Source organism: Muntiacus reevesi, chromosome 12, assembly GCF_963930625.1.
Source record: "Muntiacus reevesi chromosome 12, mMunRee1.1, whole genome shotgun sequence".
Taxonomy (NCBI): Eukaryota; Metazoa; Chordata; class Mammalia; order Artiodactyla; family Cervidae; genus Muntiacus; species Muntiacus reevesi.
The window spans coordinates 4,370,581-4,383,192 of record NC_089260.1 but is presented as its reverse complement, the minus strand read 5'-3'; positions in this window follow the sequence as shown (position 1 = coordinate 4,383,192).

Genomic DNA, 12,612 nt, shown 5'->3' with positions numbered 1-12,612 from the left:
ATGATATTGAATGGTTTGCCTTGGAAACGAACAAAGATCATTCTGTCTTTTTTGAGATTGCATCCAAGTACTGCATTTCAGACTCTTGTTGACTATGATGGCTACTCCATTCCTTGTAAGGGATTCCTGCCCACAGTAGTAGATATAATGGTCATCTGAGTTAAATTCACCCATTTCAGTCCATTTTAGTTTGCTGATTCCTAAAATGTCGATGTTCACTCTTGCCATGTCCTGTTTGACCACTTCCAATTTGCCTTGATTCACGGACCTAACATTCCAGGTTCCTATGCAGTATTGCTCTTTGAAGCATCGGACTTTGCTTCCATCATGAGTTACATCCACACCTGGGTGTTGTTTTTGCTTTGACTATGCCTCTTCGTTCTTTCTGGAATTATTTTTCCACTGATAGCCAGTAGCATGTTGGACACCCACCGACCTGGGGAGTTCATCTTTCAGTGTCCTATGTTTTTGCCTTTTCATATGGGGTTCTCAAGGCAAGAATGCTGAAGTGGTTTGCCATTCCCTTCTCCAGTGGACCACATTTTGTCAGAACTCTCCACCATGACCCGTCCATCTTGGGTGGCCCTACACAGCGTGGCTTATAGTTTCATTGAGTTAGACAAGGCTGTGGTCCATGTGATTGGAATGGTTCGTTTCCTGTGATTATGGTTTTCAGTCTGTCTGTCCTCTGATAGAGAAGAATAAGAGGATTATGGAAGCGTCCTGATGGGAGAGACTGAGGGGGATACTGGGTCTTGTTCTGATGGGCGGGGCCATGCTCAGTAAATCTTTAATCCAGTTTTCTGTTGATGCATGGGACTGTGTTCCCTCCCTGCTATTACCTGGGGCCAAGCTATGGTGAAGGTGGTGAGCTCCTTCAGAAGCTCCCAGCATGCACTGCTACACTCGCGCCCCCAGCCTGCAGCAGGCCCCCGCCGGCCCACGCCTCCACCAGGGACGCCTGGACACCCACAGGCAAGTCCGGTCCGTCTCCTGTGGGGTCCCTGTCCTTTCTCCTGGGTCCTGGGCCCAAGGCCCTGCTGTGCCTCCAAGAGCCTATTTCCCAGTCCTGTTGTGCCTCCAAGGGCCTATTTCCCGGTCCTGTGGCAGTCCCGGCGGCTCTGTGGCGGGTTAATGGCGGCCTCTTCCCGAGGGCTCACGCCACACCCACACCCAGAGCCGCGCCCCTGCGGCGACCCCCGCCGACCCGCCTCCACAGGAGACGCCCGAACAGCCTGTCTCCGTCTCTGGGGTCCCTGGGTCCCGGTGCGCACGAGGTTTGTGTGAGCCCTCTGAGCGTCTCTGGTGGGAACGGGGTTTGAGTCTAAACGCAAATTCGCCCCTCCCACCATCTGCCAAGGCTTCTCCTCTGCCCTCGGATGTGGGGCATCTCCTCACGGCCGCTCCAGCGCCTACCATCTTCTGGGGTTTCTCTGACCTCGGACGCGGGGCATCTCCTCATGGCTGCTCATTGCTCCAGCACGGCACAGCCACCAAAATAATTGGTTATTTTAATTATCACTATCTGCATTATATACAGAGTTCTTCAGCTTCTTTAAGGTCTTTTATTTATCTTTTTAAGTTACTTTTTATTATTTTTATGTAAGATCTTTAAAAAACATTTTGTGGTTAGTTGCAAATTAGACTTCATTTTTGACAAACAGCTCACTTTGTACACATATTTAGGGCTTTACATTTTCCTGGTCAGTACTCCAATAGGGGCATGGTTAATCTTTTAAGCATTATTAATTTTTTCTATGTTTTCAACTAGTCTGACTGATGGCACACTCTGCTGAGCATCTGCCTTTTGCCTGGTACAGTGTGAATCAGTGCGTGTGCAGGAGTGGCTGAGACACGGTCTAGATTTTGTTCACCAGTTTACCCTGGCACTTGGCCCAGCTCAGGTTACACAGTATGTCTCAGTAAATCTGTTTTGACAATTCTTATCCTCCAGAAGCTGCTGTTTAGAGAAGATGTATATAAATTAAGACTTTTTAATACTGGCTGTGAGATTCAACATGATAATACCAATAGCTAACATTTACATGGCACCTGCTGTGTGTCCAGAACTTATATTAAGACACTTATATTAACCCTTTAAGTCAAATCGACCACCTGTGATATAGTACAGATAGATAAGGAAATTAAAGAATAATAAGTAGTTTGCCAAGATTACCTAACTATTCACTTTAATTAATTTAATGGACTTTACATGTTTTAAAAATATATCTATGATTTTACTTAAAAAGAAATCCATAAAGCCATAAGGAACCAAGAAGCAACTTGCAGTACTCAAGTCAGACTCAGCTCTGAGCACATTTTCAGCCTCACTCTCCCTTCTCTCACAAATGGCACAATTACAATGGCCTGTCAGCGTAGGTTATTGTAACTCTATAGATAGACTTTAATTCAAGTCTTGGCTGTAGAACAGTATTCTGAAGATCACTAGACATATTATGACATCCTATCCCATCACTTCATGGCAAATAGATGGGGAAAAAGTGGAAACAGTGACAGATTTTACTTTCTTGTGCTTTAAAATCACTGCAGATGGTAACTGCAGCCACGAAATTAAAAGACACTTGTTCCTTGGAAGAAAGCTATGACAAACATCACCAGCATATTAAAGAGCAGAGACATCACTTTGCCAATAAAGGTCCGTCTAGTTCAAGTTATGGTTTTTCCAGTAGCCAAGTATGGATATGAGAGAGTTGGACCATAAGAAGGCTGAGCATCGAAGAATTGATGCTTTTGAATTGTAGTGCTGGAGAAGATTCTTGAGAGTTCTTTGGACAGCAAGGAGATCAAACTAGTCAAACCTAAAGAAAATCAACTCTGAATATTCATTGGAAGGACTAATACTGAAGCTGAGGCACCAATACTTTGGCCCCCTGATGTGAAGAACCGACTCATGGGAAAAGATTTGATGCTGGAAAAGATTGAAGGGAGGAGGAGAAGGGGGGTGACAGAGGATGAGATGGCTGGATGCCATCATCGACTCAATGGACATGAGTTTGAGCAAACTCCAGGAGATAGTGAAGAGCAGGGAAGCCTGGCATGCCGCAGTCCATGGGGTTGCAAAGAGGGGGACACGACTAAGTGACTGAACAGCAGATATATTTCTACAGTTGCAAGCAAAACTCGTTGGGAATAGTCTATACTTTTTCTAGCGAAAAAAGAGACACAGACCAATGGAACAGAATAGAGAATAAATGCATGTGTCTATAGTCTACTAGTATTTGACACAGAAGTCAAGAATACTCAGTGAGGAAGTTATAGTCTCTTCAATCAATGGTGTTGGAAAAATAGGATATTCACAAGCAAAATTAGATTCCTACCTTATACCGCGAGGCATGCACGCAATAACTAAACTCAAAATGGGATCAAAGATTTAAACATAACACTTAATAGTATAAAACTCCTGAAAGAAAACAGAAAATAAGATCCTCGAATTGGTCTTACCAAAGATTTTTTTGGGATATCACACCAAAAGTGTGAGCAACAAACTCAAAAATAAACAAGTAGGACTACATCAAACTAAAAAGATTCTGCACAGCAAGAGAAGCCGCAAACAAAATGAAACAGCATGGGATATCTGCAAACCATCTATCTGATAAAGGTTCATATCCAATGTGTAAGGAACTCATTTATACAGTTCAATAGAAAAAAAAAAGTCCAATTAAAAGCTGGCAGAGGACTTAAAAGTAGCTAACAGGTACATGAGAAGATGCTGATTGCTTTATTGTAGCTGTTTACTTGTAACTCTAGGCTTCCCAGGTGGCACAGTGGTAATGAATCTGCTTATCAATGCACGTGACGCAGGAGATGTGAATTTGAACCCTGGGTCAGGAAGATCTCCTGGAGGAGGAAATGGTATCCTGCTCCAGTATTTTTCCCTGAAAAATCCCATGGACAGAGGAGCCTGTTGGGTTGCTGTCCTTGGGGTGTGCAAAGAGTCGGACACGACTGAGCGCACACACATGCACTTGTAACTCTCCCCTTGTCTCTATGCTTTTAACTCCTGAGATAGTAATTTGATTTTGGTGTTTATGTTTGACTATGCTTGCGAATAACTTTTACAAACACCCTGACTGCACTAGCTTTTCAGTGTTAATAATAAACTAGGTTTTTGGAATAATTGTCATATTGGAAGCACAGGATCTTCGTTCTGGCCAACTATGTAACCTTAGAAATTTCCTTTGTTTTCAATGGATCTCTTTCTGTCATTTATAAGTTAATGAAGCAGGACTTCATCTATAACTCTCAAACTGAAATACTCATTGCTCAAATAACTCTGTGCCAGAGAGTAGATGAAGCCATGGGACCAATGTCATTCATCTTCCACAGAGTACATTTTTTAGGAAAATTTTTGAAGCTTTTATTTAAGCATTCTAAATTTATTTTGCAACACTTATTTCAAGCATGCATATATTATGGAGCAGAAGGTGAAATTAACATGCTTTTTAAGATAGAAAACAATCTTCAAAGATACTGTAGTCATCCCACTGAGATGGAATGGATCCGGTACTCTGCCATCCAAAATTTGGTTCAGATATCAAAACCTATGATATTTCTTCTTTTTAACTGGCATGTTTTTGAAACATAACATGATGTTAGTTTTAGGTGTACAGCAGTATTGTGGTGAAATGATCACCACAGTCAGTCCAGTTCACATCCATCACCACATATAGTTACAAATTTTTCTTGTGACAAGAACTTTTAGGACCTATTCTCTTAGCAACGTTCAAATCATCTGTCCCCATGACTTACTTAGAGGTGGAAGCTTGTAATGCATTTTGACCACCTTCACCTATTTCACCCAGCTCCCATCAATCTGTTCTCTGGCAAACACCAATCTGTCCTCTACACTTAAGAGTCTATTTGTTTAAGTGACATCATACAGTATTTGTCTTTCTCTATTTGACTTATTTCACTTAACATAATGTCCTCAAGGTCCATCCATATCATGGTAAATGGCAAGATTTCTTGCTTTTTTATGGCTGAATGATGTCTTAATATATAAATTTAATCTCCATATATGGTGAGTAGGACACGACTGAGTGACTTTCAAAAAAAAATGTGTGGGTTAACTTCTGAGCACTTGACTCTGTTCCACTGATCTATGTGTCTGTTTTTATGCCAATACCTTATTGGTCATTATATTAATAACTTCATAATATAGTCTGAAATTAGGAACCATGATACCTCCAGCTTTATTCTTCTTTTTGTCAAGATTGCTGTGGCTTCTTGGGGTCTTTTGTGGTTCCATGCAAATTTTAGACTTGTTTGTAAATTGTATGGACATTTTAACAATATTAATTTTTCCAGGACATGAGTATGGAATCTCTTTCCATCAGTCTATTCTCTGGCAAACCCCGATCTGTCCTCTGTATTTATGAGTTTATTTGCTTCAAAGATGTGGAATAGCTTTTCACTTACTTATGCCTTTTTCAGCTTTCTCCGTCAGTGTCTTCAGGAGACTGTCACTGAGGGTGTTCATAAGTCTTCTCCAGACTCCCTTCTTCCTGTACCTGAGCACATTTACAGTTAGAGAAATAAAGTGGACAACTGTTATTCCCGTATACACTGAAACCACATACTGAAGCTTCAAAAAATCAAAGTTTCTCAAGACTGTAAAATCACCAAGCAAAATCCTTTGTGAGGAGATCTACTTTGGAATGTCAGGGGTGGAAAGGCTAGGTAAGAAGCTCTACTGGCTGGGAAGTTCTGCAGCACCTCATGCTGTTGAGACGTCAGGCGGGTCAGAAGGCAGAGAGCAGAGCACGGAGCTCCACTTGCAGAAAACTGTCCTGCCTCGGCATGAGTAAGCGCAGAGAGCGTGGAGACCCCTGGACACACAGCCCGAACGACGGCTCTCTCCCTGAGTGAGAAGTGTGTCAGGGTCTCTGGGAGACAGAAAGGTTCCCACATCTGTTCTTCTGAAATCCTTGATTCCAGAAACAAAAAAAGTCCATTGCCTTTGGAAGCTTGGTGGTCTCTATGTTGCAGTTTTAACATTTTCAAAAGGTCGTTGGCCATGATAATTTTTTTTTTCCTATTTACTCTCAAAAGATCTCACATAACTATCTGAAGAGACATAAGGAAGCTTGTTTTTCAACCATTTTGCTATAAAATTTTATTTTGGTTAGTTATCATGCCTTTTAGATAATGTAACATATAAAAAAACAGGAGATCTTGGCTCTGGAACTATTTTTTAAAAATTAATTATTGATGACATCTTGTATAAATTACTTGTCCGTGTGGGGACTTTGTTTCCTCATCTGTAAAATGCAAGAGTTAGACAGCTATAAATCTGTCTGGGCTTTAGCAACATTGATCTTACAAAACATGTAATTTTACTCAGGTTTTTCTGTTTTTCAGAAATACTGTGGTTAATGTATTTTAAAAATTGTAGGTCATGTTAATTGGTGAACATAAGAAATACAACTGAGGTAAAAAGGATGGTGCTGGTGTTTAATGTTTAATGTTAAACAAATATTGGATTTAAACTTTTACTAACATTATGCTTGGTAGACTTTAAGAACTTTTTATATTTAAAAAATATTGTAAAACAGATTTTAGACCAAGTAATGCTAATTTTTTTTTCTTCCATGTTTCAGAGAGGGACTGATTATAAGGATCCAGTCCTGTGTGAGAGATTTAAAAAATCTGCACAACAGAATATCAATTAGTAAAATTAGAAGAAATAATGAAGTTAAAAATAATTTTGCTGCAATCATCATAATAATTGATTCAAACAAGAATGCTAAAAAGAAGGCTAAAGGCTATTAAAATTTGAAAAAAAATTTGATAAAATCTTTAAACAGTTCCAAAGACTTTCCCCAGAAATTATTTACTAATATTAATGGAAAAACTAGTAGCCACATTGGAGAAAATGGAGGAATTCTATCTTAGTCAAGTTTTCAAAAGTAACTTAATCAGTAATGGAACAATGTTCAGTCAGTGGTTATTCCTGCTAAAAGGTATAAACTGAATCTATCCACAAAGAAACATCAGAGAAATCCAAATTAAGGAACACTAAAAAATGTTGAAGTCATGAAATAATAAAATATTAGCAAACTGAACTCAACAATTTTTTTAAACAGATCATACACCATGATTAAATGGGATGCAAAGATGTTTTAATATCTGCAAAGCAATATACCATATTGACAAAACATAAGATAAAAATCACATGACCATTTCAACAAGTGCAAAAACCATCAACATTCATTCATGATTAAAATTCTCATCAGAGTTGGTAGAGGGAACAAATTTTTTGCATCTATATGCAATAGAAATATTGACCTATAATTTTCTTTTCTTTGTAGCATCTTTGTCTGGCTTTAGTATTGGGGCACTGTGGCCTTGTATAGTGAATTTGGGAGTTTCTTTCCTCTTCAATTTTTTGGGAAAAGCTTGAGAAAGACAGTTATTCAGTCTTCCTTACATGTTTGATAGAATTCCCCTGTGAAGCCTTCCAGTATTGGACTTTTGTTTACTGGCAGTTTTTTGATTACTAATTCAATTTCATAACTGGTGATTGGCCTGCTCAGATTGTCCATTTCTACTTGATTCAGTCTTAAAAGATTGTGTTCAGTCTTAAAAGATTGTGTGTTTCTAGAAATTTATCCATTTCTTTTAGGTTGTCCAATTTGTTGGCATTTAGCTATAAATAGTATTCTTTTATGATTTTTAGTATCTCTGTGGTAGCAGTTGTAATTTCTCCTCTTCATTTCTTACTTTGTTTATTTTTGTCCTCTCTTTTATATTAATGAGCCTGACTAAAGCCTTATTAATTTTTAAAATTAAAAAATTTGCCTTTGTCATTGATCTTTTCTATTCTTTTTTAGTCTCTATTTATTTCCTCTCTAGTCTTTATTATGTCCTTCTTTCTTTTGACTTTGGGCTTTGCTTGTAGTTTTTCTAATTCTATTAGATGGTATGTTAGGTTGGTTATTTGAAGAATTTTTTGTTGTTGTTTATTGTAAAACGGTTATATCTCTAAAATATTCCTTCCTGTAACTTCTTTTGCTGTGTTCCTGAAAGTTTTGTTTTATCTGTCTCAAGTTATTTTCTGATTTCCTCTTTTATTTTTATAATCAACCAATTGGTTTTTTAGTAGAATGTTTGGTCTCCACATGGTTTTTTTTTCCCCTGTAAATAATTTCTAGTTTTACACTACTGTGGTTGGAAAAAATGCTTGGTACAATTTCTAACCTCTTAAATTTGATGATACTTGCTTTGTGGATTACCACATGATCTGTGCTGGAGAATGTTACATGTGCACTTGAAAAGAATGTGTACTCTTCTGTTTTAAGTGGAATGTACTGCAATCACTTATCAACTTCAGTTGGTTTAAAACATCACTTAAGAGTACTGTTTCCTTATGGATTTTCTGTCTGGATGATTTGTCCATTGATGTAAGTGGGGTGTTAAGTTCCCCTACTATTATTGGATTACTGCCAATTTCTTTCCTTATGTTTATTTATATTTGCTTCATATTTTTAGGTGCTCATATTTTAGGTGCTTTGATCACTGGGTTGGGAAGATCCCTTAGAGAAAGAAATGGCAACCCACTCCAGTAGTCTTGCCTGGAAAATCTCATGGACAGAGGGACCTGATGGGCTAATGCCATGGGTTCCCAAAGAGTCAGGCATGACTTGGTGATTAAACAACAATAGCGACAATTTTCTGTGCATATATGTTAACAAATATTGTATCTGCTTCTTGTATTGACTCTTTCATCATTACGTAGTGCCCTTCTTTGCTTTCTGTTGTGGTCTTTGTTTTAAAGTCTACTCTGTCTTGTATGATACTACTACCTCAACTGTCTTTTCATTTCCATTTGTATGGTATATATATTTCCATCCCCTCACTTTCAATCTGTGTGTGTCTAGTTCTGAAATGAGTCTTGTAGGCAACAAATAAATAGGTCTTATTTTTTAAACCTAATCTGTCACCCTATGATTTTTGCTTGAAACATGTAGTCCATCGGCACGTAAGGTGATTATTGATAATTTGTACTTACTGCCATTTTGTTACTTGATTTATGGCTGTGTTTATAGTTCTTTTCTGTTCTTTTCTTCTTTTAGCGTCTTCCCTTGTGATTTGATGATTTGCTCTAGTGATATGCTTGTGTTCTTTCGTCCCTAGTTTTATATATCTATCGTAGGTTTTTGATGTGGTTACCATGAGGTTTATATATTTCAGCCTATACTTACAGGTTTGCTTGTTTTAAACTGGTAGTCACTTAAATTCAAACATACTTTAAAGATCTACATTTTTACTCCTGCGTCCTTTCCACATTTTGTATTTTTGTTTTTATATTTTACATCTTCATGCCTATCCCTTAACTATTTATTATAGTTATAGTTGATTTTACAATCCCAATTTTAAGTCTTTGTGCCAGCTTATTTTAGTGGTTGATCCATAGACTTTTCTATATATTTGCCTTACTAGTGGGATTTTTCATTTCCTATAAATTTATCCTTCTTTTTGCAGCCTTACCTTTTACACTTAATGAGAATCTTCTAACACTTTTTGTAATTTTGGTGTAGTATTGATGAGCTCCTTTAGTTTTTGCTTGTCTGACAAGCTCTCTTTTTCTCTTTTTTAATTCTGAATGATAACCTTGTGGGTAGAGTGTCCTAGGTTTTAGGCTTTTTCCCTTTCAGCTCTTTAAATATATTATGCCACTCCTTTCTGTCCTGCAAAATATCTGCAGAAAAATCAGCTGATAGCCCTATGGGGGTTCTTTTGTATGTAACCCTTTGTTATCTTTTGAAGCCTTTAAAATTCTCTAGCTTTTGCCATTTTAATTGTGGTGTGTCTTCTTGTGAATATCTTTGAATTTATCTTGTGTGGGACTCTCTTTGATTCCCTTACTTGGAAATCTGTTTCCTTCTTCCACTTTGGGAAGTTTTCAGTCATAATTTCATCAAATATATTTTTGACCCTTTCTTCTTCTCCTTTTGGGACTCCTACCATGCAAATGTTAGTATACTTGATGCTGCACTATATATGACTTTTAAACTATTCACAGTAAAAATTTTTTTTGCTGTTCTGATTGGGTGATTTTCATTATTCTGTAGTCCAGATTACTTTTGCCTTCTTTATCACCTAGTCTGTTAAAAAAAAATTTTTTTTAATTCAGTCATTGTCTTTTTCAGTTCTGGTTCTTTTTTATATTTTCTAGTTAACATTTTATATATATTTTATTTATATATATTTCCTTGTTAACATTATCTCTGTGTTCATCTATTCTTTCCCAAGTTGTTAGCTGTATTATCACTATTGCTTTGAACTGTTTATCTGGCAAATTATTTATTTCTGCTTCTTTAGGGTTATTTTAGGACTTCCCTGTAGCTCAAATGGTAAAGAATCCACCTGCAGTGCAGGAGACCAGGGTTCAGTCCCTGATTTGGAAGCTCCTCTAGAGAAGGGAATGGCCAGCCACTCCAGTATTCTTGCCTGGAGAATTCCACGGACAGAGAAGCCTAGTGGGCTACAGTCCGTGGGGTTGCAAAGAGTCGGACATGACTGAGCGACTAACACACATAATGGGGTTGTTTTCTGGGGATTCTCTTCTTTTTCTCTGTTGAAATTATTCTTGTCTTTTCATTTTGTCTCTCGCCGCCTCTATGCACTTAGACGAAACGGTTACCCCCCGACATGAAGTTGTGTCATCGCATGCGAGCATCCCCAGGCAGTCTCTGTGCCCAGTGGCTTTGCTGGAATAGATGGATCTAAAGTGGGAATGCGTTTCTTCTTTCCCTGGGTGTGCGGGCATCTACCACCTTGCTGGGAGGGAGGCTGGTGATGGAGGGGCTCGAGCCAGAGCCAGATGTGCGCTGGGGCTTCGCCTCTGTTGAGTGGCCATCACTGCTTCCTACTGGGAGTGGGGCTGGGGCACAAGGTCCTGGACCGGAAACCCTGAGGGCGAGGCCCTGAGCTGGTTACAGTCCCTCTCAGTTGCCCACTGTCCTCAGCACTGGCACTTTTGTCTGGCGGAAAGCTGTGCCAGAGGAGGAGGGCAGGGCAGATGCCCGCAGGCTGCGGGAAGTGCTCGGGCAGCCACAGAAAAGCTGGCCAGAGCCCCGGCTGGTCTTCAGCCGGCGTGCCAGCACTACTCCTGGCATAAACAAGCCCTCACGTGTGTGTTCTCCACTGGAGGAGTCTGGGCTTCCCGCTGTCGTTCAGTCACCCAGCCGTCTTTGCGATCCCATGGACTGCAGCACGCCAGGTTTCCCGGTCCTTCACCAGCTCCCAGAGTTTTCGCAAGCTCATGTCCACTGAGTCAGTGACGCCATCCAACCATCTCACCCTTTGTTGCCCACTTCTCCCCTTGCCCTCAGTCTTTCCCAGCATTAGGGGATTTTCTAATAGTTGAGCTACATTTTATACTCACAACAAGAACGAATACAGGTTGCTATGGCTACACTAGGCATAAACTAATATTCATGTAAAACCGTAAACTGTATTCTTCAGTTCAGTTCAGTTCAATCACTCAGTCGTGTCCGACTCTTTGTGACCCCATGAATTGCAGCATGCGAGGCCTCCCTGACCATCACCAACTCCAGGAGTTTACTCAAACTCATGTCCATCGAGTCGGCAATGCCATCCAGCCATATCATCCTCTGTCGTCCCCTTCTCCTCCTGCCCCCAATCCCTCCCAGCATCAGGGTCTTTTCCAATGAGTCAGCTCTTCTCATGAGGTGGGGAAAGTATTGGAGTTTGAGCTTCAACATCAGTCCTTCCAATGAACACCCAGGACTGATCTCCTTTAGGATGAATTGGTTGGATCTCCTTGCAGTCTAAGGGAAACTGTATTCTTACTGGTGGTTAAATGCTTTCTTTTCCAATTGTGAGTTTTGGTGCTGGAAAGAGGCAAAAGGGAGGTAAGAAACTATTTTTAAAGACTCTTAGGACATTTTAAACACATTTTAAATTATGTTAGCAATTGCCAATATAATTTTCTGGAATGTCTCACAACACTTTATTAGGATAGGGGTTACTCCTATGCTGCTCCTGCGTAGATTTGAGTGTGATAGTGTTTCCAGTTCCCAAGTGTAAGGGGTCAGGGAGGGGAGGAGAGAGACTGAGATTGATTTGGGGTGCTCTGTATTCTGTCCTGATGACTTTTGAGTCAGCTAAGGTAACTTCATTTTCCTGATGTCAGACCCCAATATGCAGCTTGACTCCTCCTGCCGCAGAGAAGGTCCTCAAGCCCATAATACCCCCTTCTTCTCTGCCCCCTCATAGGGTCGTGGGTCCTGACTTCACCTCCCTTCCCACCCGACTCTATTGAGCTCTTTCTTCACAGCCTTGGCTGTGAAAGAGTCTTTCTGCCCATCTCCAGTTTGCTTTCAGGGAGAGTTGCTTCACGTGGATAGGTATTTCTGATGAGATCCTAAGATGATGTGACCTTGATGCCCTCCTATTTGGCCATCTTGATTGTCTCAAAGTTACTTCCTGAGCTCATCTCCATGTATCTAAATGATGTAGCTGATTGTTAATTTTTTTAGTTCATATATTTAAATATTTAGCCAAAGAAATTTAGCTCTCTTCTATGCCCCCACCACACCCGCTGTTTTCCCTCTTCCTATCTTC